Source organism: Zalophus californianus, chromosome 12 (assembly GCF_009762305.2).
Source record: "Zalophus californianus isolate mZalCal1 chromosome 12, mZalCal1.pri.v2, whole genome shotgun sequence".
NCBI classification, from domain to species: domain Eukaryota; kingdom Metazoa; phylum Chordata; class Mammalia; order Carnivora; family Otariidae; genus Zalophus; species Zalophus californianus.
The window spans coordinates 35,546,628-35,571,849 of record NC_045606.1 but is presented as its reverse complement, the minus strand read 5'-3'; the positions used below and the strand labels follow the sequence as shown (position 1 = coordinate 35,571,849).

At 40.0% G+C, this 25,222-nt stretch overlaps 1 protein-coding gene and 1 non-coding gene across 5 annotated transcripts in view; both read left to right on the top strand.

The window, feature by feature from the left end:
* The window catches only part of CDK6 (cyclin dependent kinase 6), a 233,323-nt gene that overhangs the window by 29,346 nt on the left and 178,755 nt on the right, over positions 1 to 25,222 (top strand). The window lies entirely within an intron of this gene.
* Positions 9,853 to 9,955, top strand: LOC113912059. Its single transcript, XR_003516687.1, has one exon. It is a non-coding gene; the product is annotated as a U6 spliceosomal RNA (small nuclear RNA).

The following is a 25,222-nucleotide window of genomic DNA, read 5'->3' as shown; positions in this document are numbered from 1 at the left end:
CATGGCCTATTCCTGCTATTTAGAGAATTGGCAGTTAATAAAATATTAACTTAGTTATATGACTTGGCTATCCGTGAAAGAGGAGAGAATGCCTTACGTCTTGTCTGTTGAAGAAACAAAATCTATTGTGTTATGTTTTGGTTAGATATAAAATTTCATTCTTTTTTTTTTTAGAGAGGGAGGGGAGGGACATAGGGAGAGAGAATCTTACGCAGACTCCACGCTGAGCTTGGAACCCAACATGGGGCTCAGTCTCACAACCCTGAGATCATGACCTGATCCAAATCAAGAGTCGGATGTTTATCCAACTGGGCCACCCAGGCGCCCCTAAAATTTAACTCTTTAAATCTAGAAATTATGGAGGGAAAGGTTGAGAGGTTGAGATGGAAGTAGTGAAGAGCAAGCAGGGAGTTTAGGTAAAGAATAAACTCCTAAACACTGAGAAGACAAATGTATAAGAAGAAGAAAATTCTGAATGTATAGAGGTAAATAAAGTAGAGAATGACCCCCCAACATTAGAGGTCAAATTAAAGAAATAAATTATTTTTTAAAGTTTTGAAATATCATGAGTAGGTCAAAATTAGGATGGCAAAAAACTCCTGGTTCTGAGAGAGTTTCCCTAGACTAGACAGAAAGACAGAAATGACGTTAAAGAAAGTAGAAGGAAAAGAAAAAAACACCTAAAAGTGCCAGAGAGTAATTAAGAATTAAAATGAGTTTGGATCCAGAATTGGTGAGAGCTACAACTTCACTGTGGTTTATCTTAAATTGTTGACCTGTTACCCAAAACCTACATTTGTTTGTTCTTTTCATACTATGTTTTTGGTGGGAAATAAAGTAAATTCATCTTACATTCATCAGCTTTTGGTCTTACAGTAAAAACATATGGATAAAAATGTTGTTCTACTTGACATGCAAATAAGAGTTTTTGGTCTGTTCTACATGGTGTAAAATTCCTGTTGGTTTTCATTATTGGCATTATTATATGTGGTATCTTGTGTCTGTTATCCAGTTACAGAGAAACTCTTGCATATGTTAAAATGTGAACTGACTTCTTTAAACAGATAAGTGGTAATGAATTTAGGACATTGGATTCTTCATTTCCCCTTCACATCCCTGCCACTCTTCATGTGGGAACATGTGCATATCCATTTTGCACTTAATTGCATGTGTTTATAAAGATGCTAATCAAGTGGTTAAGTAGTGATAAAAAATAAAGGAATAGTGGTGGTGGGGAATCACTAAAAAACAGTTATCGAGTCTACAATCGGTAGGGGCGCCTGGGTGGCTCAGTTGGTTAAGTGTCTGCTTTCAGCTCAAGTCATGATCCCAGGGTGGTGGGATAGAGTCCCACATCTGGCTCCCTGCTCACAGTGGGGAGCCTTCTTCTCCCTTTCCCGCTCCCCCTGCTTGTGCTCTCTGTCTTTCTGTCAAATAAATAAATAAAATCTTTAAAAAAAAATGGTCCTACATACATTCTCAAAATACATTTTTAAATTTGGGGGGGAGTTTGGAAGAGAGATATATATACATACATATTTTAAAGATTTATTTGAGAGAAAGCGCATGAGCACAAGCAGGAGCAGAGGGAGAGAAACTCAAGCAGACTCTGTGCCGAGCACAGAGCCCAGTGCAGGGGCTCTGTGCTCAATCCCACGACCCTGAGATCAAGACCTGAGCCAAAATCAAGAGTCTGATGCTCAACTGACTGAGCCAACCAGGCGCTCCTGGAAGATATATTTTATATATATTTTGTAAGGGGAAAATAACTATCTAGTTTTACTTGATGTCGAGGATAAGAAGCTTCTATGGATAGGATATTGTAATCATACCTTTTTGAAGAAGGTAGGTTTTCTTAACTTTTTTTTAGTAAAATATGCATAACATAAAAGTTACCATTTTAACCACTTTCAGGTGTACAATTCAGTGGTATTAAATACATCCACATTGTTATTGAGCCATCACCTCTATCCAGCCCCAGAATTTTATTTCTCCCTTTCTCACAAGAAGATAGATTTTTGTTTATTTTATTTAAGATTTTATTTATTTATTTGACAGAGAGAGAGAGAGTGCACAAGCAGGGGGAGTGGCAGGCAGAGGGAGAGGGAGAAGCAGGCTCCCCGCTGAGCAGGGAGCCCAATGCAGGGCTCGATCCCAGGACCCTGGGACCATGACCTGAGCCGAAGGCAGACACTTAACCAACTGAGCCACCCAGGCACCCGAAGAAGATAGTTTTTTTTTTAAAGATTTTATTTATTTATTCATTTGACAGAGAGATAAAGAGAGAGCACAAGTAGGCAGAGAGGCAGGCAGAGGGAAAGGGAGAAACAGGCTCTCCACTGAATGGGGAGCCCAATGTGGGACTCGATCCCAGAACCGTGGGATCATGACCTGAGCTGAAGGCAGGCACTTAACCGACTGAGTCACCCAGGTGCCCAAGAAGGTAGATTTTTAAATGACATTTTGTCACCAGATGAGAACCAGGCGGTAGTTCATGATACAGATGGCAGGCTTAGTGTTAGGAATAGAAATAATAGAGACCCACTAAAGCTAGCTCAAGAAAGAAGGATATTACTGTAAATGCACAGGCCCTTCATGAGAATCTTTACACATTTGTCTTCTTAGGACAGGGGATCTGGACTCCAGGACCCTATAAGGAGTGCCTGTGGTCTGTCTTGCACCAGGGAGTTGCCTCTGAGTGTTTGTCCTCACTACTTCCTGTGTGTCTTCATACCCAGGGCTTCCTCATAACCTCCACATCCAGGGGCCTGTGGTGGTCTTCACAGCTTCTGGGTCTGTGTGAGGTTTTTGGTGTGGTGCCCCACAGCAGCATGCAAACACTGGTTTTTAGTTCATATTTCAGAGAGTCTGAGGCATGGTGTGTGGGGGGGAAACAAGCCCCAGTCTAGGAAAGACTGGATTTTTGCCCTGGTTTTCACATGGTGAAGAAAATTGGTTGACATTTGATTCTTTGTTGTTCTAGCTAAATTCTGAGTCTTTAAGAAGCAAAATACCGTGTTTGTCATGAAAATGCAGCTTTAGGATAATTATTTTTTTTAAGATTTTATTTATTTGACAGGGGTTGGGGGGAGAGAGAACAAACAGAGGGAGCTGCAGGCAGAGGGAGAAGCAGACTCCCCGCCTAGCAGGGAGCCCGATGCGCAGGACTCGATCCCAGGACCTTGGGATCATAACCTGAGCCGAAGGCAGATGCTTAACCGACTGAGCCACCCAGATGCCCCGCTTTAGGATAGTTCTTAAATCGTTTTGAAGTTTGACTAAGCGTTTCAAAGCCATATATGTGTTCCTAAACAGGTTTAAAATTGAATGCCAACACTTAACAGTAGCTTTTAGCCATAGACACTTGAAGACTTTTCAACTTGAGAACACTGAAGATGTTCGAAGAGTAGGTTGCATGGATGAGCATAATCAGTTCCTGGCCACAGCGATGCATAGAACTTACTCATTTTGGTGGGAAAGTCATGCTCTTCAGATTGAAAAATTGGAACATCATTATAGAAAATGGATTTTTATTTTAAACCATTGAGCAGGAATGCTGCCTGGCTTCATGATGGCTAGAAGACACCTTACGTATAATTAACTCACTGGCAAATGCTTTTATCAACACACCCAAATGAGCAGCATCTCTTCTGATCCTAGATGACTTGAACTCAGAGACGGGGCAACATGGTGGTGATGCTGGAGGGGCAGGCAGCTCCACAGATCAGCTTCCGACGCCTCCCAGGTTTAGCCCTGGCACTCTGTATGTGCCTACTTTGGGGGCACTGGTTATGTGACCAGTTCTCTTCCACTGATGCTGCAAGCAGCCTTGAATTGAGAGAAAGGGCCATATGTTTTTTTAGATCTGAAGAAATTACAGACCTTTGGAGCTACTCGTGTTCATTTGTTCAGTCTTTGAACTGGGATTATCTATACAAGCACTGCTTGACCAGTATTTCTCTCCCAAGATCACATTACAGCAGTGGTCTTCAGCTGGGAGCAGTTTTACCTCTCGGGGGATATTTGGCAATCTCTGGATGCATTTTCTTTGTCATAGCTGGGGAAGGGTATTGCTACTAGCATCTAATGGGGGAAGGTCATGGATACTGTTAAATATCCTACGAGGCACAGGACAGCTCCCTACTGCAAAGACAATGCAAAATGTTGATAGTGCTGAGGTTCAGAAGGCCTGCATTACAGAAAGGCACTGGTTAACATCAATTTGCAGGAGGCAAAAAATAGTCAAAGTCTGTGGTACAAATTAGGGGAAACACAGAGGCCCAACACTGTTTAGCATTGATAAGGTTAACATTCATCTAATTAGCACCCTCATGTTAGTCTTTCCCTTACCATCAATGGGTGAGAAGAGGAAAACCCAGAGTAGGGATAACTTTCTTCCTTACTTGTTTAATTGGGAGCGAGACGAGATGGCTGAGATGAATGGAGCTAAGGTCAACTGGAAAGTTGGGGATTTCCTTAAGAGTGTGGTTTGGGACTAGAATCCACGATGAAGGGCAGGAACTAAAAGGTTCTTGCATTTGTCCGTTTATTGAATTTTCATCAGTTTTATTTTATTCCTGCTGGGGAATCCGAGGTTTCTGAAAAAGGACTAAGAAAGTGGGACGGCTCCTCTGGCCCTTCCTTACAAGAGGATACGCTTATCCTCAGGGAGTTCCAGACCACTGACACCTCGGATGAGAGCCCCCTCCAGCTTCTGGATGCATCGCCTCCTGTCTGCTCTTTATTGTCTTTCGTAGATCACAGCGCCTGGTCTATCGGGTTTTACGGTTTTCCTTCCAATGCCTCCGTTTATAAAATGTCATTAACCCATATGGGGGGATTAAATAAAATAACCAGTGGGGAAGAGCTCCCAAGATGAAGTGAGTGATTCTGAAGTTTATGAATGTGGTAGACGACATCGATAGGTTGAGCTTTCACCTGTTTTTCTGTTCATCTAGACTTGACCCTGGAAGATTAGTTTCCCTTCTACTTGACGTGGTCTGATATTAACCAAATCCGAGAGGTTTGCCTGTTCACTATGCACTCGTCTTCAAAGGTTAGGCTCTGATCTCATCAGCTCTGTTAAGAGCATTTCTGGAAATGTGAGTCTTCCGTTGACCATTAAGTTTGTTCCCCCTGGTTTAACTCTGTGTTCTGTCTTGTCCTGTGGGTCCGGTGCTTATGTCACATGTGCATGTCTTCTTCCCTCAACTATAATGAAAGATCTTTGTGGATAGAGCTCACGACTTTTTCTTTGGTGATTAGCATGCTGCTGAGCATACTGCAGGTGCTTAATAAATGCTTGTTTGGTGGATTGTGTGAGATAATTCTATTTCTTTAGAAATTACATCAAAATAATAAGCACAAAGGCAGCCACAATGATGGGGTATTAAAAAAACTTGAAAAGATTAATTACTACCAGCCATCCTAACATGGGGTTACACGGGGAACGGTAGGTTTTAAAAATAGTATGAGAACGTATGCAGAAGTGGACACTATCCCTCAATAGCAGTAGTTTCTCAACCAAGGGAGATTTTGCCCCCAGAGGACATTTGGCAATGTCTGTAGATATTTTTTGGTTGACAGTTGGAGGGATCCTACTGGTATCTAGTGGATAGAGGCCAAGTACGCAGCTAAACACCCTAAATGCACAGGGCAGTTCCCCACAACAAAGAGTTGTCTGGCCTCAAATGTGACTAGTGCCCTGGTTGAGACATCCCAGTCCATAGCCTTGTGTGGACACCACCATGAACGTCCTTTACCGCCTAAAGGAATGAGAACAGGCAAAAAAACAGTGCCTATTTTTATATGGAAGAAACTATTATATATTATAAACTCCTACACAGTGGGAACTGCAGCTATATACATAAACCAGAAGGGTCTGACAGTTAAAAAGATGTGTGATAGCTGCTTATGTAATAAACGGGTGCTTTATGTCTTTGGCCGTGACTTTGGAAGGAGAGGACAGTAAGTTGAGAGAATTCTCTTAAGGATGTATGCACCTTTCCACGATTTTAGAAAATGAGAGGCCTTTGCTAACCCAGAAAGAGGTATTTGAATATTACATTTTTGAAAGTCACATTTTTAATAGGCTGGAATTCCTCCGAAAGTTTTGATAGTTAGAACACTGAAGCATGTATCCTTCTGTTTTTTCAAATATTTTTAAAGCTTCCTTGAAGAATGCTTGATAGTTTTTAAGGTATAAGAATAATGTGCTTTCCCTCCTGAAATTAACTTTGGGAGGTACTTTTGCTGCATTCAGTGGCAGAATAGTACAGTGGGAAGGACCGTTCACAGAGGGATCCTAGGCGGTCACCTTAACCATGCCCACCCCACCCCCCAGTTTGCTCATTTTCAGAAAGGAGGACTGAGACTTGATGACCTTGGCTTCAAAATTCTGTGTTCCTATAATTTTAGTATCAAATAGTAAAAAAAGAGAGAGATTGTGCAAAGTCTTTTATGAGAGAAATTTTGAAGGCATAAATTATTCCAGTTTGTTTCTTAGAAACTGAAGAAATAATCCTTTTCTACAAAGGCTCACTCCCAGTGTTTAAAGAAAGAAAGGAATTCCTGTTATAAGTAAAAGTTGTCCCCACCTCCAAACAAAATAAAAAGGGTCAAGTAAAATTTACAACTGATTTTAAAATGTCATTGTTAGCTAATTTTGAAAATTTTTGCCCATTTTCTTCTATGTGTTTATACTTAAGTATAAAGAAAACATTTTAATAGTACTAATAATGCTGAGTTTTTCACACTAGCTTCCAGAAATTGGCTGTTTGTAGAGGTAAAACACATTTGAAGGCTTTATTAAGGTTTTTAGTCTACCATTTAGTAAGTTATTGAGCTCTGGATGAAAGGGTGAAGCTTTCCTGTTTGCTGCATGGAAAATTAAAAGGAACCTTGAAATTTCCTCCTTTTTCCTAAAGTGGCAATTCAGATATTCACAAAATTGAGGATGTTATAATATCCCAAGAAATGAAGCTTGCTTTTGTGGTGTCTCTATTCTGAAGAGACTGGGAATTTGGTTCTGGCATATTCCAGTTTCCACAGGGGCATATTCTAGAACTCGGGTATTAGGATTGCCTGATTTGAAGATGCTTTTTGGATGGACCCAAAGATGCTAAGGCATCCAGTTACAGTTTGGATCTCATTCCCAGAGATAATGTTGCCTACAGAGAATAGCAGTATGTGACATGGGATACATTCATAAAATAGTGCCGTTCCACCTAGCAGAGGTTAACTGAGAACCTCCTGAGTGCAAGGCACTTAATATAAACAATATGTATAGTGGGGAATCAAAAAGTATATTAACGGTCCCTATTTTCAGTGAGTTCATGACCTAGCAGGAGGAAAGACAGAAGAGACCCATGGAAACTACTATAGTACAAAGAATAAAGTAATACGGACCATTGGGGGTCACAGGTACAATTCTAGGCTACCTCAGAGGAAGAAATTGTTTAACTTGTGGGAACAAGAAAGTTAGACTCCACAGAAGAGGTGAACAATGAGCAGAATCACAAAAGTGGAGATGAATGATGTATGATGCATGGCAGATGAGTCTGAGGTGTTGAGTTGACCAGAGCGAGAGGGGAAGGGATGGAAGTAGTAGAGATATGCACAAGTGACGGGAATAATAAGAGAATAATAGAATAAACCAGGTTGAAATAGAATCTAGAGACAAGCAAACTAGTTAGGAGATGGACCATTTCTTGGGGAGAGAGAAAAAAAATGGTGGCCTAAATCGGGATAGTTTCCTCAAAATGAGAGGAAAGTATGAGAGAGTTGAGTGCAAGAATTGGCCAGTCTGGGTAGCTGGTTGAGTGTGTGGGTGAGCAGGGCCATAGAGTCAGCAGGATGAATTGGGGTTGGTTAGCCTGAGTAAGAGAATGGTGGTCTACGGTTAGAAATGGGAGAAGAGGTGGGTTTGAGGGACACCAGTGAGTTCTGTTTTATTAAACAGGTTAAGTTATATGTGCTCTCAGGAAGTAGCCAAGGCAGAGTTATAGTTGAAGTACAGGAAATTGCAAGCTCCAGAGAGGAATCCAGAAAACCTATGACATTCTTAAAGGAGACGTAGATCTTTTTGAGTCCCACATTTGGAATACCATATTGTGCATAATGTGTCCCACCGCAGGGAGCAACCCACAAACACCCCATGTGCAACCTGAGCACACGAGTAGGCTTGTGTCACCAGCTAAAATGACTTGTTAAGACACACCAGTTTTCACAAGCACAGGTTTTTTTCAAATCATGCCTCAGAAACAATTGCTGTCCGTAGTAGATCTTGAGGTCACTGTCAGATTGGATACAACATATTAAATCAGTGACCGAGCAAGAGCACCCATATGTTGAGGGGAAAAGTAAGACTGAGAATGGAACCTCAAGATTACCTGCATTTAGGATTGAAAGAGAAAGAAGAGTCAGGGAAAAAGAGACCAGAGAAGGAGAGGGAGAAAAGCAAGATAATTCAGGGAAGTCTTGGGAGAGGAGAGTTTCAAGGAGAAGGAGGCCTTTCCTTCAGGTATCTCAAGTGCTGCCAAGAGGTTGAAAAGACTGCATTTAGTCGTGGGAAGTTTACCAGTATCTCTCTAAGACAGATTTTGCTGGAAGAGAGAGAAAGGGGGGAAGCCAGGTCACAGATAACAAAGGAATGAGAAAGTGTAGCACAGAGAGTAGACTATCATTAAGTAAATTGAGGGGATGGAATGTTGTTAGAATGACAACCAGGTTGAAATAAGAGAGGTTTAACATTTTTGGTGTCATTATACAAGGGAAATATGAGTGTGTTTGTAGATGCAGAGGAGAGATTGGAGAGGAATGATAAAGAATAAAAATTGAGGGGCTCCTGGGTGGCTCAGTCGTTAAGCGTCTGCCTTTGGCTCGGGTCATGATCCCAGGGTCCTGGGATCGAGCCCTCTGTCGGGCTCTCCACTTGGTGGGGAGTCTACTTCTCCCTTAAGTTCTCTGTGCGCTCTCTCTCTCTCTCTCTCTCAAATAAGTCTTTTTAGAAAAAGTAAAAATTGATGAAATGACTTAGCAGAGGGTGGAGGGCACAGTTGGTGGGGGAATCCTTTTCTTGTAGAAGAGGATACTTTCCTGTGAAACATGAGGGATAGAAGACCCAGGAATGAGGCAAATGGCTTTGATTTTCTTCCGTCACAAGAAAAGACCGTATGCAGAGAGCAGGGAGGAATTGGGAGCCCTAGGTGAAGGCTGAAGGAAGTGCCTGGAATTAGGCAGAGAGGGTGGAGGAAGAAAAGCCACATGTTGAAGACCAGAAAGTGGAGAAATTGGGTGTCCTAAGAGGGTGGAAGAATCTAAAGTGATTAACATCCCTGAAGTCCCTTAGCCATAGAGAGAGTGTCCTTCATTCAGCTACAAATGAAGGCTTTATAATGTGCTAAAGGTATGCATCAAGAGAAGCCTTACGCTTTAAAAAACATTGTTCTAATACGTGAAATAAAAACTAAAATTCTTAAGAATAAGTCATATTCATCATCATCTCATAACTAATCTTTAATTGAACACTTAACATGTCCCAAGCCCGATTTTGCCTATCATGAATGGTTTCATCTTTACAGCAACCCTTCTGAGTTTACCGCAAAGTAAGTAGTTTCCTTGTTTTGTGTTCTTTGTTTATTGTTTAAAAGCCAGACGTGTGTGTATATATACATATATACACATAATATTTGTACACACAGATCATTTTTTGGCATATGCTAAGAGTGGATTAATTAACTTATGTGTAGACACTTCAAAATTGGGTATGATATTTGTAAAAGGGTGATATATTTTATAAAAAATATAAAGTATTTTTAAGAACTCTTCATAAAAGAGCTCAGTCTGTCAATTATGCTCATTCAGCAGCACATATACTAAAATTGGAGCGATACAAAGATTAGCATGGCCCCTGAGCAAGGATGACATGCAAATTCATGAAGCGATCCAAATTAAAAAAAAATTAATGTGCTTGACTGGGCTTATTAAGAGTTAGGTGAGCCTTCCATAAAACAGTTACTATTTGTTGAATTCCTTTTTCCTCAAAATGTTAACTTAGAGTTGAAATGCAAAAGAAGAGATTTGATACAGCATTTTGACATTTGACATTTTAAAGTAATTTCATTAGATCATCAAGCTCTGAATTATTGAAGATTGTTCTACTGTAAACAGTTCTTTCCATTATCTTTCTTTGAATTAGAAACAAGTTGCCTGCCATCTGCCTGGAAAAAGATAAATGTATTATGCGCTAAAATATACAAAGATTTTGGCATTATGTCTTCTCTGCTTTTTATTAATGAATGCTTTTGTCTAGTCTTACATCAGACCAAATAGAACAGATTTGTGTTTGGAATAGTTTAAAGCCAGGAACAAAATTCTCTGTAACCGCGTTGACAAAAATTCACTTGAAAAGTCGAATCTCACCCGGGAAGAGTCATTTTCTTTCTTTTTTTTTTTTTTAAGATTTTTTTATTTATTTATTCGACAGAGAGAGAGAGAGACACAGCGAGAGAGGGAACACAAGCCGGGGGAGTGGGAGAGGGAGAAGCAGATTCCCCGCTGAGCAGGGAACCCGATGCGGGGCTCGATCCCAGGACCCTGGGATCATCACCTGAGCCGAAGGCAGACGCCTAACGACTGAGCCACCCAGGCGCCCCGGAAGAATCATTTTCAATCTTATATCTACCCCCAGCACACCCAAGCAAGGAAGTAGCCTCCCAAAGTGGCTCCCAAAGGCAGTGATTCCAATCACGTGGAGACAGTTTTGCTACCTGCTCTATCTCCAGTGTTGGCGCATCCAAGGTGCCCAAGAACCTACTCTTGATTAATTGGCTGGTTCTTAGTGGAGGGTGAGGAGGAGGTGTTTGACAAGGCCCACAAGGGATTCTGTGTTATTTAGTCCTCACCCTTCAGCATTACCCACCCCATGAGGCAACTTATAATTAAAACATTTCAGTATAAACTAAGTCTAGTATTAGCCTTCTCAGAAGTGCTTCTATGTGCTGCCCAAAGAGATAGTCACTTTCGAAGTTCTTCTAGCAAACCTGGGTAAATATGTGCTAAGGTATTGTCTTTATTCTTACAGTGTAAAGATTGCATGAATTAGAAGTCAAAATGCAGAAACATTCTGTGACAGTGTGGAGAAAAAGTATGTCTCAAGGTCAAGGTAACCACTGTTGCCTTTTCAGGAGTCAGAATGATGGCGGGCTGCCCAGAGACAGGGAGCCAGTGCTGTGGTGTGGTTGCCATGTTCCAGGATCTGCCTGGCATTAAAAGCTGGAAGCCCAATTTTATAAGTATACCTAGAGGGTTTGAGAGTCCAGGGATGACCGACTCATGCCAGCCTCATAAGAAACCAAGGTTTGAACCAAAATGTTGATTTACTCTTTTCCAATAAAAGCTGTACTTTTCGAGTGTGCTCAGATCTGCCAACCAAGGCATTGCCTTCTCTGCATGCTTATCTGTGGGAGAGCCAGATTATAGTGGGACAGTGGCGCCGTGCATGTGGAGCCCATGCAGGGAATGGGCTGATGATCTTAATGTCTGATGGCCTCCAACCCTGTGCTCAGTGCACCCGTTTTGACTGTAGGGGAGGAAGTTCTGTTTGTCACACAAACTCCCTCACCTGTGACAGGATCTGAGCCACACTGCCAAGTGGGGTCTTTTCCAGAGTTTGCTTTTGTAAAGATGGAATATTGGCTTTTTGTGGAAGTAAGTTCAATTGATTACGCTGTGCTCTGTTAGTTGCCGTCACAGCCTTAGGGACAGCCTTAGATTTGAAACACTCCTAGTCTCTTGGGTCTTTGCTGTTGGCAGCTCATCCTCAGCACTTACACTGTGATTTTCCCAGCTTCTCTCTTAGAGTTGTTCCTCCATTTGATTCAGGGGCTAACACGTTTTCTGTCCCACGTCCTACTTAGGCATACTTTTGTGTCTCTTCATTCAGCTGAGATCCCTGACTGAAAACTAACCTCTGACAGATAACTCTTTGGCATATCATTTAACAGTGGCATTTGAAAAACGTGCAACTGGTATATAAGTGAAGTATTTCAGAGTTCTCTAGTATTTTACTTACCTCCGTGGTTAACGAGTACTAAATCATAAATTCTATACTTTGCTGTTTTAGAATTTCCAAGGATGATTTTCTTTGAGTATCTAAAAAATAATATGTATCTATTTAAGGGGGAAATGTCCCACTCTTACCAACTCAGTTTTTCTTTAAGAAACCGCTGTTCTCATTCTGAAAGGGAAATATATGCTGTGTATGAAAAACATAAAGAAGTGAAATATCAAAGAAGGAGGTCAGAAACAATAAAATACAGCAAATAAACAATATTTATACATTTAGCCACTTGCAAAATAGGGTTATATTTCAGGTCATTCTGTAAGGATGTTGGAAAGACTGAGAAGAGACTGTGAACTCTCAGGTGTATTATCCTTTTAGCATGTCAGATCAGGTCAGTAAAAACTGTGACATCATAGAGCAGCTTGTTACCTGCTCATTTCTCTGTTAGTTAAAGGGGGCTATGTAGCCAGTTTTGCTTTTTGGTTTTACTTTTAACAAAGAAATAGAAGCTTAAGAGGGCAGTGATTAAATATCTACATGTCTGTAACCTTTTAGAAGTTGTATAAGTATTGTCTGTTCCCAGGGTCATATTTTTCAAAACTATTGTTCATTACCTAACAAAATGAAAATATTTTAAGTGATATCCTATTAACAGCCAGGAAACACTCGTCCTGACATTAGTAGATTCGTGTTTAGCAGGCCAATGCTGAGCTCTGACCTTTGTATATACTACTTCCATATGCATAATGTAAAAATCTATAAAATTCTGACAAAAGAGAAACTGGTTACATTAAAATATATGGGTAGTTGTGCTTAGAGAATTGGACAAAATCACGGATGGGTTTATTGGTGTGTCAAGATTGAGACTTGGAAGAAACTGAAAGATCAAATGTGTGCAATGGCGCAGGTTAGTTATCTTTTATTTTCATAGAGCTCTGAATCCAAATTGGGGCAGGGCTTATCTCGGATGTGATTTAGGATATTGAAGTTGTTTGTTTCAGGAAGCTCTCTTTCTGTAGTTCCTTGGAAATTTTTCAAGATGTTGGAAGAGTAAAACATGTTGTCATGTTAAAACATTTTGTGACCTAGTTTTGGCCTAAGTATAGTTTTGTACTGGCAAATACACAGGGGATTTAGGCTTTTACTCTAATAGCTAAATGAACTCAAATAATATACTGAATGTAAATTGCTTTGAAGACGATGGATCACAAGTTAATAGATTCTGGACCTTGTTTTTCCTTTCATGAGCAAGACATTCCTTGGAGTTAAGGGGAGATTTATATTAAAGAGTAGCAAATTGTTTCCCTCTTTTGGAAATAAGCAAAATCACCCTCTGATGATAAAATACTTCTTTAGCATGTCAAGATAGTTACTGAGGAAAGAAAGCAGGAGGGGGGGAAATGAGGATAACTTATTTAGTAGCTTACTGTTTAGGAAATGAAATATATTTAATAAAAGTGCAATTGCCTTATACCGTGTGACTCAAAAATAATGAGACAAAGAAAAAAATGAAAAACACCATACTAGAACTTATATGACCAAATAAATCTTGTCCCACAGGAGGCAGTCCAGTTTTTCTAGCTCTGTTCTAATTGAACAAAACATTTTCAGACTCTTTTGGAATTGTCTTCAGAACTGTTTTATGAGCCAAACCCCAAAATCAACATCTTTACTTTATTATCACACCTCTTTTTGGACCCAAAAGAATATTACTCAGCCTGATCCCCCACTTAATTTATCAGACTTGGCTCAGGCTATTTCCAAAAATACAGTGTGCTTTTTTATAGGACAATCGAATATTTTTATTCATTTATTTATTCATTCAGTGATGGAGGCTCAGTGCCTCCAGTGAGTCAGGTATGTTGTGGTGACACATAGGAGTCTGGGTCTGGAAGTGGGAGGGGAGAAGGGAGACAAGCGAGGATCACAGAAGATGCTCACCCCTTAGTAGCGTTTGCAGATGAACGGGAGGTTACCAGATGGACAGAGGAGAGCTTTGTAGATGGAGGTATCAGGCACAGAGCAAAAATCACGCATATTTCAGGAACTACAAGTATTTCAGGTTGGGTAGAATCTAGTTAAAAGATGAGAATGAGGGGCGCCTGGGTGGCTCAGTTGGTTAAGCATCTGCCTTCAGCTCAGGTCATGATCCCCGGGTCCTGGGATCGAACCCACGGTTGGGCTTCCTGCTCAGTGGGGTGTCTGCTTCTCCCTCTCCCTCGGCCCCTCTCCCCTGCTCATGTACTTTCTCTCTCTTGCTCTGCTCTTTTTCTCAAAGGAATAAAAATTTTTTTTTAAATGATGAGAATGGATTGGTAATTGGGGTGAGATCGTGAAGGCCTTTAGTAAGCCATGGAATGGAGGATACAGTGGTTAAGAGTGAGGGTTCTCCTGCCTGATTATCTGATTTCAAATTCTGGCTCCTTCATTTATAAGCTTTATGACACTGGGCCATCTCTGAATCTTCCAGCCTTAGTTCTTTTCCTCTGTAGAAGAGATGAAGCCTACTTTATAGGGTTAAGAGGTTTAAGTGCATAGACACAGATAGAGTTCTTTTAGAAATTTTTTATTTATTTAAATTTTTTTTCAGATTCAGTTCTTAGTACCATGCCTGGCATATAGTAACCACTCAATAAATGTTAGATTTTTATACTGCTACTTTTTCCTGTGGGCAAGAAACAATAATGAAAGTATTTTAAACAGCAGAATATACTTTTTTGCCTCGTGTAGCATTTGACTACTCTCTTCTTGAGATAGTCTCTTCCCTTGTTTTTTTTCTTTTTCAAATAGCTTTTTGACAAGTAATTGATATGCCATACAGTTTATACCCAATTGAAGTGGGTGATTCATTGATTTTAGTATATTCACAGGTTGTGCTAACCCATCACTATAATCTAATTTTAGAACATTTTCATTCCCCCTAAAAGAAACCTCATCCCCATTAGCAGTCAATCCCCCTTTCTTCTAGCTCCCTGCTACCGCTCATCCTAGGCAACCTCTAATTTACTTTCTGTTCTTATAGATTTGCCTACTCTAACCATTTCATATGAATGGAATCGTTCAATATCTAGTCTTTTATGACTGGCTTCCTTCACTTGGCATAAGGTTTTCAAGAGTAGCACGTATCAGTCCTTCTTTTTTGTGACTGAATGCTATTCCACTGTATGTATATTACACATTTTATTTATTCCTTCAACAGCTGATGGCCATTTGGGTTGTTTCCATTTGTTGGCTATTATGAATAATGGAGCTGTGAACATTCCTGTACTAGTTGTTGTGTTGTGGACATATGTTTTCATTTCTCTTAGGCATATATCGAGGAGTAGAACTGCTAGATCATAAGATTGAGGAACTGCCAAACTCTTGCAGAGTGGCTGCACCTAATTACATCGCTAATGTAGCACTATATGAGGGTTCCACTTTCTCTACATCTTTGCCAGTATTTTTATTATCTTTTTAATTTTGGCAGTCTTGGTATATATGAAGTGGTATCTCATGGTTTTGCTTTGCATTTCTCTAGTGACTAATGATGTGTGAACATCTTCTCCTGTGCTTTTTGGCCCTTATTCTATCTTTAGAGAAATGTCTATTCAAATCCTTTGCCCATTTTTATTTTACTTTATTTTATTTTCACCTTTATTGAGGTATATTTCACAACCTTGGCCCATTTTTAAGTTGGGTTGTCTTTTGATTATTGAGTGGCAAGAGTTTTTAATATATTCTGGTTGCATGTCCCTTACCAGATAGGTGATTTGCAAATAGTGTGTCCCATTCTTCGGGCTGTCTTTTCATTTTCGTGATGATGTCCTTTATAGCACAAATGGCTTTAATTTTGATGAATCCAGTTTACCTATTCTATCTTGTGTTGTTTGTGCCTTTGGTGTCACATCTAAGGTACCATTGCCTAACTCAAGGTCATGAAGCTTTACTCCTATGTTGTGTTCCAAGAGTTTTATAGTTTTTAGCTCTCACAGTTAGGTTTGTGATCCATTTTGAGTTCATTTTTATTAAGTATGTTGTGAGGTGTAGGGGTCCAACTTCAGTATTTTGCGTGTGAATATCCAGTTAACCTGGCATGATTTGTTGAAAAGTGTATCCTTTCCCCCAACTTTTTGGCACACTTGTTGAAAATCAGTTGAGCATAAACATGAGAGTTAATTTCCAGACTCTTCATTCTATTCCATTGCTCTATATGTGTATCTTTATGGTAGTACCACGCTGTCTTGAGGGCAATAGCATATAGTAAGTTTTAAAATTGAGAAGTCCTCCAACTTCTTCTTTTTCAAGATTATTTTGGCTAGAGGGCGCCTGGGTGGCTCAGTAGTTAGGCATCTGCCTTCAGCTCAGGTCATGATCCCTGGGTCCTGGGATCGAGCCCCGCATCGGGCTCCCTGCTCAGCGGGAAGCCTGCTTCTCCCTCTCCCACTTCCACTGCTTGTGTTCCCTCTCTCGCTGTCTCTTGCTCGCTGTCAAATAAATAAAATCTTTAAAATAAAAAAAAATTAAAAAAATTTTAAAAGTATATAACTTTTGATTTTTGCAGTGTCACTTAGAGAAATTTATCATAAGCTAATGAGCCAATGTTACAAGAATAGGAGAATGGTTTAATAAGCTACATAAATTTAGTGCAATTTAAAATGGTTTTATTATATATAAACATACATATAGAGAGACTTGTGAAAGCGTTTGATACATGGTGAAATTTTTTAATTGCAAAACATTTATGTAAAGTGTGATTCTCTTTTTGTTGAACAACAATAGAAAATAAGCTCTAAGGGAGCAGGGATCTTGTCTCATTGACATTGATATCCCCGGAAGAGATATTTGTTGGTTGCATTGGTCTCTCTCTTTACTGCTTCTCTTGCCTTAATCTATGTCTGTTTCTTACCAGGGCTTTTGCAGACCCTACCAACTTGTTTTCCTCGCCTCCAGTTTTATCCCCTACAGTCCAACTTCTGTTCTACAGTCAGAGTGGTATTTCCAAGTGGTACATCTGGCCATGGCATTGCCTACTGAAACATCCTTTGGTTCTTCCCCGGTGCTCCTAAGATAATTTCCAGACTTCCTAGCCGGATTACCAACCCCTTCGTAATTTCACTTCTGTGTACTTTTCCAGCTCTTCTCTTGCCATTTTCCAAGATAATCACCAAGTCATGCCAAACTATCCACAATTCCCCAAATATGAATTTTCCTGCATACCTACATACCTTTGGACATACTGTTCCTTCTCCCCGGACCATGCCAAACTTCCCTTATTTATCTGGCAAATTCCAGATCATCCTTTGAGATTCTGCGCCCCAGCTACGTCCCCTCTAGGCACATATGAGTGCCTCTTCTTCAGGGCTTCCATAACTCCTGAACTCTTTTGTAACCCTTAATATATAGGAGACAGACATCTCTTTAGGGCTAGAGAGTTAGTGAGGGCAGGGACTATATATTCTTCTGCCTTTCAGCTCATCATCTTACTGCTGAACGGACTTCTGCTCTATCTCCATCTCCGGGCTTTCCAGTTTTGGTCTGAGGCCTGGTACCAATTTTCCATCATCTGTGATGAAATTAGAAAAATAAGGGCCCTGTGGTGCATTTTTCAGAAAGCTAAATCTGTTTACATTTTGGGTGTTAAAATGTGCTTTTTCTAATGAAATGATGTTGATAGTAGATGGTAGGGTATATTTATGTCTTTAGTTGACAACATTCTGTCAGAGCCCAAAATTTGCTGGAAATTTTACAGTTCCCTGAAAACCAAAGGTCTGGGAACAGTGCTGTATCTCATGGGGTGGCACCAAGTCCCCAAAGTCAAAAGCCTATGAGTCATCCTTGGCTTCTCCTCCTTCCTCATCCCTCCACCCCCGCCACATTCAGACACTTAGCAAGTCCTGCCAATTCAACCTCCTAAATATTTCTGGAATCTGTACTCTCCTCTCCATCCTTGCTGCCAATTCCTTAGGACAGGCCCTCTTTATTTTCCCTGTACAACTGCAACAGTCTCCTGACTGGTCTTCTTGCCACTGTTCCCCTCTCACCCATGCCCATCAGAACGAGCTATTTAAAAATTAGAAATAGATACCCATTTTCCATGGGATAAAAGTTCCTTATGGCATACAAGGTTTTTCTCTAGTGGGATTTCTTGCTGTCCTTTGTTCACACTGTCTCCTGGTTTTGAGTGCCCTTTCTTTCCCACTTTCTTGGGTAACTCCTGTGTAAGTTCAGTTGTCACTTCCTCTACGAACCCTTTCTTACAGGTCTGAGTTAGGTGCCCCCTTGCCTGTATCCCTGCCTCAGCATTTCCACATTAGTTGGTAGTTCATCTTTTCATGTCTGCTGGCCCACTAGACTCCAAACAACTTTAAGAAAATGTCTTTTATCCTTTGATCTTTCTATCCCTAGCACCCAGTACAATGCTAGAAAATAATAAATATTGAGTAAATGTTTGTTGGCCAAATGCATTTGTTTGGTATTATGATCAGGTGTACACTGTGGAAGATTTATGGACCAGATGGGGCTGAGTACAGGAAGTCTGCATGAGGCAGGGAACAGGGGAAAGGCCCTCTATAGAAGTTTAGACAAGAGTGATGAGTACCTGAACTCAGGAAATAGCAGTGGATAGAGAAACATTTAGGTGGTGGAATTGGTGCTTGATTAGATGTATGGGGTCATGGAAGAACCTAGGATTACTTGAAGGTTTCTGGGCTTAGAAAATTGGTTGGTTGGTGGTGTGGTTCACCGAAGTGTCTGTTCTAGACACTTTGAAATTGAAATGTTTAGAAGATTGGTTAAAGTTGTGCAAGCGGTGACTGGGTATAGCGTTTGGGGAGAGAACTGATTTGGAGAGACAGGTTGGGGATTCTGCAGCCTTTAGGTACTATATGAAGCCTTGGCCACAAGGGAGATAATTATCATTTGTTGTTGGCTGTGTCTTGGAGGTGGTGGTGCATCGGGTGGGAAGAGAATGGGATCATGAGATTCTAGGTGTTGGAGGTCCAGATCAAGGAGAAAGAAGCATGTGAAGGTTCTGATTGAAATCCTGGTTGTGTGTGTTGCAGGTCTATCATCTGGGCAAATTACTATGTTTGCCTCCACTTCTCCATCTGTAAAATGAGAATAATAACGCCTACTTAATTGGGATATTAAAAGAATTCAGTGAGTTTGCATATGAGAAGTCTTGAGTACAGCGCTAGGCTCACTCTGGGGGCTCATAAATGATAGAGAGAAGATTCAAGAAGATATTTCTCAGGACCTGAAGATAGTTTCAAAACAAAGAATTTTTCTCAGTGATTACATTGGAGATTATAGTTAACATCTTAAACCTAAAACATTTTAAACAATACAACTTAGCTTCTATAGTGTATAAAAACCTTTTTTCCTATACAGCTCCGTCCATCCCCTTTTGTGCTATTATTGTCACACATTTCATCTTTACACATTGTAGGACCATTACCATAGATTGATACTTATCATCATATGCATTTGTCTTTTTAATCATATTAGGAAAAAAAGAGTTCCAAAACCAAACTACAATAATACTGGCTTTTTAAAGTTTTACCTATGTAGTTAGTTACCTTTGTCAGTGTTCTTTCTTTCTTCACGTGGCTTTGAGTTACTCTCTCCTCTCCTTTCATTTCAACCTGAAGGCCTCCCTGTAGCATTTTTTTTTATGTTACGTTAATCACCATATATTACATCATTAGTTTTTCATGTAGTGTTCCATGATTCATTGTTTGTGCATAACACCCAGTGCTCCACGCAGAATGTGCCCTCTTTAATACCCATCACCAGGCTAACCCATCCCCCTACCCCCCTCCCCTCTAGAACCCTCAGTTTGTTTTTCAGAGTCCATCGTCTCTCATGGTTCCTCTCCCTGTAGCACTTCTTCGGGGGTAGGTCTCCTGGCAACAGACTCCCTCAGCTTTTGTTTATCGGAGCATATCTTAATTTCACCTTTATTTTTTTTGAAGGATAGTTTCTCTGGATATAGAATTCTTGGTTAACAGTTTTTCTCTGAGCACTTTAAATGTGTCATCCACTGCCTTCTGTCTTCCGTGGTTCTTTTTTTTCTCTCTAATTTATTTATTTATTTGGGCGGGGGTGGTGGAAGGGGGGTTGTGGAGAGCGAGAGCACACAAGCAGGGGAAGCAGCAGGCAGAGGGAGAAGCACGTTCCCCGCTGAGCAGGGAGCCTGATGCAGGGCTCGATCCCAGGACCCTGGGATCATGACCTGAGCCGAAGGCAGACACTTAACTGACTGAGCCACCCAGGCGCCCCTGTCTTCCATGGTTCTGATGAGGTGTTTGCTATTAAACAACGTTAGGTGGTGAGTAGCTTATCCTTGCTGCTTTCCAGATTCTTTTTTTGCTTTTTGACATTTTATTTTATAATGTGTCTCAGTGTGGATCTCCTGGCCTCACATTAATGTGCCTAGAAAGCACTCAAATAAAGGATTGTAATAATGCAGCCAAATTAAACGATTGTAATTTTGTAATAACAATGACTGCGAATTATCCATCGGTAGAACACAATCAGTATATTGTGCTTAAAAAGTCAAGAAAATGTTCAATGCATGCTACAGAGAATTCCATTAAAAACTTTAATTTTTAAAAATTGTTTGAGGGCTTACAATGGGTAAGAATCAGATATCAAAATTCTCACTTTCATGGATAATTGCCTCATGGAGTCCCAGGATGAGTTGTTCCTGTGGTTCTTTGCAAAAGAAACATTCTTCCTTGGAGGACATATAGTTGGAGCTACATTTACAAATTCTTCTCCTTTAGTTTTTCATTGCTCTCAATGCCATGAAATACTTACCTTATTATATGAAATATTCCTAGAACAAAGATTAAACTCTAAAATAAAATTTATATGTAGGCATACTAAATTATAACTTAATATTACACATTTTTACATCTGAACAAAACAACCTAATTCCAGATGCCTAAGTTTGGCAGTTGATAGAGCCATCAGTTCTTTTTTAACTTTTCCAACTATGTTCTGTTTTCTTATCTTTTAATATAGTTTCCTGATGGTGTCCTTAAAATATATTTGTAGATTTTTTCAGTTCTTTTTTTTTTTAAAGATTTTATTTATTTATTTGAGATAGAGTGAGAGAGAGAAAGAGATTGAGAAAGCACGAGCCAAGGGGAGGGGCAGAGGGAGAGGGAGAAGAAGGCTACCCACTGAGCAAGGAGTCCGATGGGGGGCTCGATTCCAGGACCCTGGGATCATGACCTGAGCCAAAGGCAGACACTTCACCGACTGAGCCACCTAGGTGCCCCTTTTTTTTCAGTTCTTAACACAGTAGTTCCTGGAAATTTTGCTTGAATAGATCTAATTTTAAAATGTAAGATGTTAGAGGCACCTAGGTGGCTTAGTCGGTTGGGGAGCCAACTCTTGATTGTGGCTCAGGTCATGATCTCAGGGTCCTGGGATCGAGCCCCACATCCTCTCTGTGCTCAGTGGGGAGTGTTTGAGGATTCTCTCTCCCCTTCTCCCTCTCGCTCGCTAATAAATAAATAAATCTTTAAAAAAAATAAAATAGAATGTAAGATGTTAGATGTTAATTTTTATTTTTTATTTTTTTAGATGTTAATTTTTATAATGACTAAAAAAAATGCTTTTATCATTTGGTTGCTTATACCTTGTTATATTAGAAAGGGCGCTGAATTCTTAGGCATGAGACCCAGTTTTCTTACTCCTTCAGTTGCTTTGTCCGTCTGCATTCTCTTGGCCTATGCTTCTTTATCTGTAAAACGATTGTACAGAACCAGATAATCTCTGAAGTTCCCCATACTTTCAAAATTTCATAATTCTACCATGCAGGATTTTTCTCTGGCTTGTCTGATAAAAACCTTAGAGCAGTTTAAAGAATTTGTGAGCTGTCACTGTTTCTCTTTTATTTCATGGTAATTCTGTTACTTTTGACCTAACAATTAGCCAGGCATCAGAAAAGTAGTTTTATTTTTCCTACATGCTTTTTTATGGAGTTGCTCCATATGGGAGAAAGATTAAAATCTCATCCCTTCAGTGAGGCAATAATGCATACAGAGTATTTTTTTTTCTCCTAGAACCAATTTAAGAACTTAAGTTGTTAACATATTTAATTTTAAAAACTTGCCATTTCAGGATTGAGGATCAGGATTTTCTCAGTAACTCAGAGGAGCAGATTGAAGAAAAGTATATGAGTGATGGAAGAAAGAAGACTTAAATGAGAAAAGGAGCGTTTATAACTCTTGTTTTTAAAATGGCGATTTTTTTATTATTAAAAATTGATATGCTCTCATTGTAGAAAGTCTAGATAGGCAAGTAACAGGAAACACAGTTCAGTAATCTCATCACCGAGAGATAACCACTGTTAGCATCTTGATTTATCTTTCTACCATTTTGTTTATATAGTGGAATCAAACTGTACATATTTTTCTGAAACCTTCATTTTCTTTTAATAATAGATTATGAACACCTTTCCATGTTCAGTAGATATGAATCTGAATCATCTTTTTAAAGGCCACATGATCTATGTATCTACGTGCCTATCTTGCCAGATTACTCTCCAGAAGGTTTTTGTTTGGTCGGTTCGTTGGTTGGTTGGATTTTCTTGTTGTTGTTTTTACCAATTTGTACTCCCAACAGTGATGTGGGTCCATTTCACAAACCCTCACAGATGCTATGCCATTTTACCATTTAAAAATTCCTTACCCAGTTTGAGGGGCTTAAATAATATATTGCTGATGTTTTCATTTGTTTCATTAAGTTATTACTATAGTTTAACATTTTCTCATATGTTTATAGTCATTTATGTTTCCTTAAAAGGAACTAACTTCAGTGGTTTTATTAGATAAGAACCTAATCCTAAGTACCTGAGTGAATTAGTGCTGGGCTAAATTTACTCACCTCAGAAGGATGTGATTATGAAAGATTTTTGGCTTACGGTGTAGGTAAAGTTTGGTTAGTTTTCTTCTAAGACCCAGCAGACAGCCGTCAGCACAGACAGCTGCCTAGTTTTGGCTGATTCGTCGTTTTTCCTCAAGAGAGGCCCAAAGCTGGAGAACGGGGCTTTTACAGGTCAGAAATGGAGACAGAACTGAATGTTGAAAGTTTTCCAGAATCCAGCACTCTTTGTGACTCAAGCCAGAGCTGTTGACTTTACTTTCAAAAATATCATTTAATTCTTGTATTTTTGAGATGAGACTATCCTTTTCTACTTCTATTGGGTGAACTGAAGTGGGTTATTTTTCTAACTAGTTAAGGGAAGGATGTAAGAGGGCCTGGGGGATCAGTAGTCTTCAACTTTATTTTTCCTGTGAATTTTCTGAACATTTATTGTTTTCAGTCCAGCATGTAAAGCATATACTGGCTATATCCAAGTTTACCAAAGGCATTTGGGGATCCTGTCAGCTAGTGTGTCTCCTCTGCCATAGAGAGGTCTCTGACCCAAATGCTGCAGAGGTAGGATTGATTGTACAATGGTTAGGAAATCCGACTCGAACCAGACAGCCTGACTTCAGATTCTATCTCTACCACTTACCCTCCTGTGCTTTAGGCAAAGTACTAACCCACTCTCTGGCTATTTCTTTCCTCCTTTTGTTTCTAAACAGCGTTATTGAGATACACTTTACATACCATCAAATCTATCTGTATAAACGGTTCAGTGGTTTTTGGTCTATTTACTGAGCTGCCCAACCATCACCATGATCTAATTTTAGACCATCTTATCACCCTGAAAATATCCCGGCACCCATTAGTGGTCATTTTCTATTCCTCTCCCTGCCCCAGCACCTCCAGCCCTAGGCAACCACTAATCCACTTTCTGTCTCTATGGACCTGCCTACTCTGGACCTTCCATGTAAAAGAAATCGTGCAATATATGGCCTTTCCTGACTGGTTCTTTTAACTTGGTGTAATCTTTTCAAGATTTATCCACGTCATACCATGTGTCTCTACTTCATTCCTTTTTTTTTTTTTATCAAATGATATTCCATTGTATGGATATAGTGCATTCTGTTTATCCGTGCATCCACTGATGGACACTTGGGTTGTGTCTACTTCTTTAGCTATTATGAATGAGGCTGCAGTGTTGTTTACATACGTCTGTTTCTTTATTCATAAAGTGAGCACCATTTCATAGAGTTGTTGTGAGGACTAAAAAAGTCCAAGTTTGTAGAAGTAGCGAGTGGATAGGGAGCAAACTAACAGTGTTAGTTAATAAATGCAACTTAGGAGTGTGTGTCCTCACTTAACATCAGTTACAAGATTTGACTTACTCAGGGTGCCATGCTTTCTTTCCTAACGACCTCTCCGAAGATCCTCTCTTTTACTTTGCTGCTGACTTTCCCCTGAGTTACAATTCTGAAAAGTTTAATTCATTCAGCAAAACATTTATTGAATACCTGCTGTGTGTTAGATGCCGCGCCAGATGCCACGGAGAATTAAAAGAACAGGGTAAACAGAAGTGTGGAGAGGCATTTCCAGTTTAAGGCTGTCTTTAGTTTGCTAGTCGGTACCCTGCCAGTAGGGTTTAGGACTTAGAGCCCCTGAACCCCACCTTCACACCAGATGCCACAAGTTTGGGGGTCTCTTAATCCTTTCAGTCTTGTCAGACCCTTGTTTTGACCAACATATCTGTGTTTGTCAAGTGGCTGATGGAAGCTGACTGTTGTGTACAGTGATTGAGTCTCGGTAGAGACCTCAACAGGTAAAAGAGTAGTGAGTATCTCATTCCTGCACTGTCCCTGGGGTTGCCAAATGGGGTTCTATTCTAATCCGTCTAATTTTTTCAATTTGCAGCTTTCTTCTTTTTTGTAGAGTTGACTTCACATTCTTTCTGAACTACTCTGTGTTGGAACTGGACTCAGCAAAAATATCAACTCAGCATTGTCTAGCTACCTGTGTTTTTTCTCTCTTGACTTTGGGTGGGTAGTGATTTGCATGGTGACTTAGAATACACTTGTTGACTATTTTGCCTCTGCCACCGTTCTCTGGCCTATAAGAGAACAAATATGTTTTTATGATTTCCTCATTTGTTTGAGCTCTGAAGTAGTGTTTCCTTTTTCCGGTGAAGCAGAGAGTTAGCATAACCGAGTGATGCTACTACCTCATTCTCTCTTTCATTGAGACAAAATGCATTAGCAGTTTAAAGAACTGTTTGATAACGGAAGAATGCCTCTAGTG